Source organism: Haliaeetus leucocephalus, unplaced genomic scaffold (assembly GCF_000737465.1).
Source record: "Haliaeetus leucocephalus isolate CR32 unplaced genomic scaffold, Haliaeetus_leucocephalus-4.0 Scaffold577, whole genome shotgun sequence".
NCBI classification, from domain to species: Eukaryota; Metazoa; Chordata; class Aves; order Accipitriformes; family Accipitridae; genus Haliaeetus; species Haliaeetus leucocephalus.
The window spans coordinates 3,705,742-3,715,571 of record NW_010973013.1 but is presented as its reverse complement, the minus strand read 5'-3'; positions in this window follow the sequence as shown (position 1 = coordinate 3,715,571).

The following is a 9,830-nucleotide window of genomic DNA, read 5'->3' as shown; positions in this document are numbered from 1 at the left end:
AAGGGAAAGTCATAATTAATGTAATTTGCAAAGATGTTATTACATTAGTTGTGCCACACAAATCAAACAAGGCAAACAACTGGTTGAAAGTGTTCTCGATATCCATCATGCGTTTTGTGCAATGAAAGCGATACTTCTGTAGCTGCCAGTTAAAAAACCCTTAATCACCTTCTGTAGCAGCACTCAGTAATAAAACCAGAGGAAGGAGTTGGATTTGATTATCTGTGAGAAAGGTAAGCAAGGAGAATTATGACAGAATTGATTTTTTTTTTTTTTTTTTAAATGAACAGCCACTTGGAGGAGACAGAATCGGGGTAAGAGTATCACAACATTTAATTTGACACTGGGATTTGTAATAGTCTTGATGGTAAGGTGAAGACTTTAAACAAAGGAGCCAACTTCACCCATGCTGTACCTCCAGAGGCGCAATGAAGCCACTGAGCTACTTCACGGAAGGAACAAAGCTCGCTGCCTTTATTTTTCAAGAGTCACATCTTGCAGACTTTGAGCTAGATAGATCTGTCCTTCCATTTTTTGCAGATAAGGCAAGACCCTCAGCTGATTGTTAACTGCATCTCAGCCAAAACCAGGACACACAAACAAGGCAGTGCTGCCAATTCCACCTGTTCAGCTTGCGTGTCTCATGTCCAGCTCCCCCAGGCTCAGCATGCGCTTCCAGGTGCCACCCTCATTCCTGTTCCGGTTTTCAGGTTGGTTTGATACAGGATTTTGCCTTCCAATAGTAATTTGCTCCCCTTAATATTGAAGCCGGAGCTCATAAGCTTCTCCAGCAGATTGGAGCTGGATTGGTGGCTGCAGATTGTAGCGCAGATCCCAGCCAGCGAGGGGTGGCAAGCCTTCAGCACAGACGGCACTGCCAGGCTGGCTTGCTGCTGTTTTCTTGTATTTTTTTCCAAAACCCTCAAATGACAAGGTTAGGACTAACCAAAACCCACTTCTCTTGTAGCGGTGGGGTGGAGGAGTGAGTCACTACATCTTGATGGCTGTGGGGAGGAAGGCCGGTGCATGAGCTACATCTTCATCCTGAGTCCAGACAAGTTTTTGGAGAGTTGTCCCAGGTCACGTGCAAACGACACCGTCCCCACGACCTGCATTTCCAGCAGCTGCGGGGAAGGAGCCGACGTGGGAACCCCACCTGGCCAGCAGCTCTTTGCTGCTACCAGCACAGATGAAACACACGGTAGCCAAGGGAAGGAAAGTGGTTTAAGGATTAGTAATCAGTGAGGCACCAAATGCACTAGGAAGAAAGAAACAAAATGCCTGAATTGTTGAAAAAACTGGTGGCAGGAGTTGCTTCAGGGGCCTTTTTTTTCCACCACCCATTTCCTAGAGAGGTAAGGCACAGGCACAGGACTGGGATGCAGATGGACAATTCCTGCACTTTACCCACCCGCATGGCAGGAAAACTACTGTTGCCTTTTCGCCACTAAATGAGACAAAGTTTGTAAGAAGAGATTGTATCTTTTATTAAAGCAACCGCCCACACAGGAAGAAAATTATCCACCCCTTGGGGTGCACAAGCCCCTTTCCTAGTCACGAGGAGCAAGATACTTGAAGCAGACCCACAAACGCAAAACGGCTGCATTTGGCAACAGGGCAGTCATGCCCAGCCTGAGGTTTCTGCACGAAGGACTTGCCTGTCTGCCCTTTAACAGCACTCCAGCTCACAAAACCAGTGCTCAGGTGCCTGCTTTTTAATAACACACTGCTCTCAGAGGCAATCTGACTGCACATTATCAATTACTCCTGCAAAGGGAAAGGGACCTCCAAGGTTTTAGGGATTCGGAAAAAGACAGCTTTGCCGCAGCTTCTCATTTAACTGACCTAAAAGAAGAAACAGATTGTGCTAATAATACACCCAAACTCAAATGCCGGACCTGGGAATTTTCCATGCAGATACCCTGGTTGGCTCCTCAGGAGACAGCAACTGGCCCACTTCATGAGCACAAGCAGTACGTGTTGGGAAGGACCTCAGTGGCATCATCAGTGCTCTGTGTTTTACTCACACAGAGGAATATTATTATTAATAGGTCTCTAAAAAGTCTAAAAATGCACTGTGCCTCGTTACTGAGATGCTAAACCCAAACATTAAGTGGTTCTGATATTCTGCTTGTTCAAATATTTCAGAAATTTTAGCACCTCATGCATTTGATACCGCACATAAACTACTCAAAACAATCTAAAACCACTTCACTGACAAAAACTCTTTTTCTGTTTCTTTGAATTTGTAAAGCTGTAGGAATATTTTATCAGTGCAAGAGGTGTATGGCTGGAGAGGCAGAGGATGCGGCCTCTGTGATCTTTCCTTCACCACTATTAACTGTGTGATGGTGGATGTTGATATACTGGTCAAAGATAACCTCAGCTGAGTCATTTTCATGGAAAATACTTGAACATTTGAATATTTTACCTGCCTCTGTGGCATCTATAGTCAAAACAGGGTAATTTGCGCACTGAGTCAATCCTACACTTTTAGCCTAGTACCCAGCACCAACAGGGTTTCATAGCAGAGGGTTTAGTGGCACATACTGAGAGCCTGAAAAATGGATAAGGAGGGAATGTCCTGTCCAAAAGAAGCTTTCTTCCAAATCCCGACTAATGGCAGTGGCCTCACATCTAGTTTACAGCTCATCTGATGTAACTGGGGCTATTCACATTGTTCCCATAAGCGATCTAACATCTGCTCAGCTCCTGCGTGCACAAAGTCTTGTCGCGGCGAGCACTGCAGCCCTTGGTGCAGAAATACCTCCCTCACCACCTTACATCTGCAGCCTTCGGTGCTTCACGGGATGCCCGGTTGTGGAGATGGGTAAATAAAGGGAGACAGAGAGTGCTTTCAGTCCAGGTATTGTTCTGGGCAGAGAACTCACATGTACGCACAGGTATCGTGTGCCGCAGTCGACCAAAAAGCCCACGTGGCTCTCGGCATCTCCCATCGGTACAGGGCCACGGCAGGAGCAGGCACCGCAGGGTTGCGCTGAGGGACATGAAGGAGCAAAGGAACTTGACCTGCCTCTTACATCTGCCATACAAATGTTCTTTGCTTGACACGTAATGGAAAGTGGAGCCTGTTTCTCTCACTGTTGCTGTGACTGGCGTGAGCAAACACCAAAGTATTAGGAAGGTGGTAGGGGATACAGATATTCACCTCTTGCATGTGAAAGCAAACTGTGCCAGTCCACACTGCTTGCAAGTACAGGGCTGCCGAGACATCTAGGAAAGCATTATCTACTCCATAGCAATAAACAGCATTTTGTTTCACTTTATTTTTAGCTTGGTTCCTCCTCTTCCTCCCCACATATGAGCTCTTCAGCTCAAGGCAAAGGTCCAAGAACAATAACGTTTCGAGCCAAGGACTAAGCTCACAATCAGAAAACCAGAGCCTAGATATGACAGGCTGCTCTATTTACTAACACAGAGCACATAAAACCAAACCAAACCAAAATAACCTACTTCAATATTTTTGCTTTATGCAGCAAGGAAAGCGAGTCTCCCTTGCACTCAGCTCTGATATGCTGCCATCAGGAATACCCTGAGAAGTCTGATGAAATTTATATAAAACACTGAAACCCTTGTGTGTACGTTCTTGCTATAAATTTGAACCTCAAATGGGAATGTGATTTGAATTTAAACACTTAAAGCTGTGGCCTTAACAGTAGACACTTTTGTATATTCATGCTCCTGCCACTGTCCTCAGTCTCCCATGGTCTTGAATGACACGCTGTTTTTAGACAATTAGCTTCTTGTCTGCAGAAGAGCAGTTTGGCCCTATCCCTTCCATTGTCTTTTATGTCCAGCGAGGAAAGGGGGGGGGAGAAAAAAAGAGACAGATTTCAGTCAAAAGCACTACATTGATAAGGGATTAATAACAGCCTGCCTTGTGATCAGGTGAAACCTAACAATCAGCCTGAACGCCTTATATTTGATTAGCAAAACCAATCGCTTCCAAGTATCGCACATAGAGCTGACTACCTACATCGCTTGAAGCGGCAGCAGTTCCTAGCGGTGCCTGTTGCCGGCGGGTTTGCACTCCAGCAGACCTTGCTACAGCCAACTCATTTTAAGGACAAGAATTTGTCGAGCTAATTGAGTAACATAAGAATGGTGATTAACAGCCACAATTAATGCTGAAGACACAAACACCTCTTTCCTAAATGCACGCAACAGAACTGGTGACGGAGAGCTAAATAGGCGAAAGTGGGTCTGGTGAGCATGGTGTTCTGGTGCTGTGTTTTAACTGTTCCAGTGGTTTTTTTAATGCTCCCAGTTTTAAGGGCCAGACATCCCACTACTGTGAAGGAGCCAAGTGGTGCCAGATGGAGCAGAGAACAGCAAATATGGGGCAGACGGGTGCTGCGAGGGGAATACGGCAATTTGGGTGCAGGCTTGGAGGCGTGCAAGGCATGGGGGAAGCAAAGTCCCTGGTACACCTTGCTGCTTCTTGGGGTACCCGAACCGTTCCCCACTAAAGAAGCCGGCAGAAGCACCATCACGCACAGGGAAGGTGCTTTTGCTATGGGAGCAAGGCTCAGAGACTCTGGAGCAAATAAATTGTCATGGATGCTCATGCTATCCATCAGAATGGATCCACCTATGTCTCTAGGGATGTGTGATTCAGTCCATGAATTAAGTCCATCGCAATCCCACTCCCACTGCTGCAGACGACTGGTGCTGTACCCCAAACAGTCAATCATCCATTATCCTACTCTTCATGAAGGTAATTCAGCGTTTGAGTGAGTTACTGTCACCATGAGCTGTTAACATTTCTTTTCATTCATACTTTTACAACCATGTGTATATTTATTTGATCTGGGCCAGTGCCAAGGAGCCACCGAAGGGAAGGAATACCTGTTAGGTGGCTGGGACCCCTTTGCCATCTTTGATGGCCCTTTGTGTCCAGGGGAAGGGAGAAAGAGGGACATCCCTATGTCACTTTAGGTTGCCACAGTGAAACACACAGAGGTGCTGCGTAGATATCACAGGTATCATATGGCCTTGTTACACTCCTTGAGAAATAAAACAACCAGCTAACGGTTAGGGGTGACAACAGCTACCTCGTGCTATTTGTTGACTCCTCCTCAGCCTCTCACATGGTTTGCTGGGAGGAATAACTGCTCTTGCCAACACTGTCCCTGTCAGGACGCTTCTTGGTGACAAGCCTGTCTGTCACCACGTTCCTCAGCTAGAGATAGTCCAGTCCCAAAGTCCTCTCTGCAGCTGAAATGGGGTCTCTTCCAGCCACTCACCTAAGGCATAGCTGTTAAAATTTGCAGACAGAAAAGCAGCACCCCACTGCACGTACACAGAGAGCCTAGTACATCTAGAAGGCATTGCACATGCTGCGTGCATACAGACTGATGTTAAGTGTGCACATCCCAGGCATGCCGGGCTCACCACACACAAAATGAAGAGGCACCCTTGTTTTAGGAGTCAAGATTTCCAGGAAAAGTTGGAGGACGCAAGTTTACTGGTAGAAATGATAATCCAAAGCATCTGAGGTGGCTGAAAGAGACTTGACACTTCAGGAGCGGTACGTTAGGTGCAAACGAACGCACAAACCCGATCACACAACTGGAAAACCAACGCAAGCTCAGAGAAGCGCTAGCAGAAGTACAAACGTCCTAAACGCAAGGCCATGCTGTCCCTGGTCATTCACAGGGTCTAGGGATGTTGAGCAGGGTGGCCATTAGCACACGGCTTGTTTTCTGTCAACTGGCTTAGTCCCCCCAGCAACACGAGACCCTCTGCACTGATGAAAACTTCCCACCGGTTTCAGCCTTCCCCCAAAAGCCGTCTAAACACTCCTCTTGTCACTTCTGTTGCTCTAAGTTTCCCTTGTCTCTCCCAGCCCCTTCCCTTCACAGTAGAGAAAGTCCCATCCCCTGCCTGTGGACACATATTTAGCTAACGGTCACAAGAGCATTCCAGACGCCTTTAGAAGGCCTTGAACAGAATAAACAAGACGACAAAAAAAGAAAGATGCCAGTTAGAAGAACACAGGTGCGCATTCCACGATAAACGGAACTTGGCACAAACAACCTCAATTCGGCAGTTTATCTTGACCAATTAGACTGAGACAAGTTTTGCATGTTTTAGTTAGTATAACCAATTATGTCTTATGTTTATGCACGTGTACAGTGTTGATATAACCAATCATTAAGTGTAACTAGGCGTGTGGACAGTGTGTGAATAATGCGTGTAACCAGCAGTAAAATAGCTAAACGCATGTATGGATGTAACCAATGTATAAAAATGATGTCTGATGCTCTAGTAAAGGGTCTTCAACTATGATCATATTGATCTGTCGTTGAGTCCATGATTATGCTCCCGCACCTGCCCAAATCAGCCCTGCCACTGTTTATCCTTCCAAGCCACAATGCAGCCAGGACCCACCTCAGCTGTGCACAGAAATGTCCATGGATAGGTACAGGTGACAGCGGTTGCTCCAGCAATTTTCCTAGCAATGGTTCATACCCTGGCAGGAGTCATATGGCCAGATTCCCCAACTCATCCTAGAGCAACACCCATTTTCTGTTTAAACATCTTTACCTCCTACCTCTGGGAAATGAAGTAGAAGAACACATTTGATTCTTCAATCAGGTTGAATTTGTTAAATACAGTGTTAAATACAATGCAATGGATTTAAGAGGCTCATGAGAATGACTGAACTCCTGAGAAGTGTGACTTTGTCAGACTCTCATTCGCAGTTGTCCCGCGGTCAGTGAGTAATCCACATGCACAGCATCTTGCCTGAGTACACCCAAAGGACCCCCCGTGACCACCGTGCTTTGAACATTTCCTTTTTTGCTGGATAATTCGGCCACGTACAATGCCAAAGCGCACACTGTGTTATGGAAGATGATAGTTTGTATTTCACCTCTATTATTTGTTAAGCTCAGGACATCACAAATAGATGCTGGCAATTACTTAAGTGGAATCAGGGTCGCATTTTCCACCCCATATCTGGTGTACGCTGCCCTTAGCGGCAGCTCATCTTTTGAACAAGGAGAATTGGCGATAGCCCGGTGCCACGAAGAGCCCAACGGGACTTTTTAAAAACAACATCGCAGCTGTTTTACCAAGCTCCTGTTCACCATCTGCTCCAAGCGACACCACCAGTTTTCCTTTCGAAAGGTCAAACCCGGCGTCGGCGGGAAGACGAATGCCGCTTTCACGTGCTTAGCTACAGCTGCGCTTGTGCTTGGTTACGCCGGAATATGCACACAGCAGCCACAACAGGCCGGCTCCTCTTTATGGTAATCAGCCATCTGCCAGAAGGCAGCCCGGCAGAAAGAGCAAGCAGAGCTGAGCCAAGGCAGCCTTGTGAAACAGTGGGAAATAAAGGTACGAGCCCTTGTCCGTCCGGAGGGGGCACAGCTTCTTGCCGTGCTCTAAACGTTAGCCCCGGCTCTTTGAAGGTATGTGATCTGCTTGGCTCGTATAGATGTATCTGTCATGGTGATCATTCCACATGGGAAACGGAGATGCAGTTTTCTAGATACGCGTTAATCACACTGTTACGGGAGACAGTAAACACCTTGTGTTTATATATAATCACGTATTGCAAAACAAGACATATTCGTGCCTTCAGACCATATCACAGTATTTATTCTGACACTAACTCACCTTCTCACATGAGATGTTTTAACTATATCTATATAAATATACCCATTTCATAGTATGACAGTGTATACCGGCAGCATGTCCTATTATTAAGGCTACATTCCAGCCTCCTCTATAACCATTCACTTTGCTGGTTCCTAAGCATTGACAAAATAGTTCCACTCAGACAGCAATTTGTTACATTTAACCTCTTTTCAGAAGCAGGAGCGATTTTTTAAATTCAGCAAAAAAGTCTGAAGAAACATTGCTATATATACACAGAATAAGTGTGCTCTACACAATAGGTTCTGCTCACTGTAGGATATGCAATATGGTTAAATCATGATTTCCTTATTTATTATACTTTTATAAAGTTCATATATTTAAAACAGAAGGGACAGAAATACAAAAGCAGCCTGGAGTGAGTATTTAGGCACAAACTCCTTAAGACTTAGTACAAGGGAATTTTGGCTAACAGAGATCCCAGGGATGGGGCACGGAGGGAGTACCAGGCGAGTAGTGCCTGGGGTAAAAGTCACTGGATGCTCCTGCAAAAGCCACCATCGTCCAGCCCTTGCTGTCCCACCAGCTACAATGAGCTTCAGCTGCCTGACGGCCTCAGCACTGCTGGTGTGATAGCCGAGAGGGTCACTGCTCAACAGATGTCACATTGCCTTTCATTTATAAGTTCTATGAAGTTTTTCAAGAGTCTTTGCAGTTCAGCTGAGAAGTGAACAGGGAATGCCTAGAGGAAGCTCAGACATCTCGACATATTTATTAATCTGTCATTGTGAACACATCTCCTTTAGAGCACACCGCTCCCTTCCAAACCAAGCCAGCCAGCAACTCCCAACACTACACAGTTCCTCCAGCTCTTCAAAAGCATTTTTCTCGTCAATAAATTCTGAAATCATTTGTATATCTTAAAGGAGGCATATATGTGGGCTTCAGGAGAAATGACAGTCAGGATGATTGGAAGAAACTTGAGGAAACTCTAAAGACGCCAGTGTGAGGATCCTCGCTTACTTCAATGGGAAGAAAATTAAAGCCTTCCAAACCTAGGAAGATAAGACACTTTGCACATACCTATGACTTTAGTGGAGAACTTTGGGTGGAAGACAGCATACAATTACGTCTCTGTTATTCTCATGACATTTACTGTTGTACAGCGCTCAGTTGCACTCAGGTCATTTCTCATGGGCTGAGGCTGTTGTGGAGCTTTTCACGCAAAGAGAAGATCGCAAGCTCTCAGGCCCAAGGATACCTACCCAGATGTTTCAAGATGTTCCTCTACTTCTGTGTTTGAGGGTATAGCCTGCCACTACCATGTTTTCTGAGACTCTGATAATTTTTCAGGTATTGCAATAGTGTAGCTTTATATTCTCATTTCATATTTCAGTAGCTAAGGAGCAGAGAGATCAGATCCATGTCCGCAGGGGTTTTTTTTGGCATATAACTCCCTCCAAGGTGGAGTGGAGGATTAAGACTACTATAAGCTAAGAGTTACCAAGGCAGATCTGTCTAAATAAACTTCAGGAAACAAACCAAGCCCAACAGAAAACAATGCCCAATAATGTAGTCAATAATGGTTTTGTCTGTACAGTTTCCCAGCTGTGGAACTGGTTGGGGATTTACTACCTCACTTTGGGAGATGAACTACACAGCTCAAATGAAGCAGTAATGGAGCATTAACAGAATTAGTGTGCTGAAAGTGCTTTGTAGGCTGGAGTTAGACATTTTCATCCGGGATGATGGGATCACTTTCCTACAGTAATTAGTGGAGCAGCTGACATTAACTCTAAGTGACCTGCTTGTTGCCACCACTGTGAATCAAAATTAGATTAGCAGCCCCCCTACAGGTGTGGCGTGCAGTATGGAGGTTAAAAGCACACAAAATGCTTTGCTGATTCGAAATGAACCAAACTGCGTCAAAAGGATTACATAGCATTTGGATGAGCCACATGCGGTGAGGATTTGGGAGAGATCATATAGCCCCAGGGAAAGGAGGTGAGGTGTCGATAAAACAAACAGTTCTTGCTAAGTATGGAAGTATTTATTCCTAATTCCTTATGAAATTTACAGTTGTCACGGGTTGCACATATGTGCTGTGTTCAAAAGCAACAGATGAAAATAAATAAAAAAAGATTGTCTTGAATAAATCAAAAAACAGAAACCTCCAATTCGGGGGGGGGGGGGGGGGTGCGGTA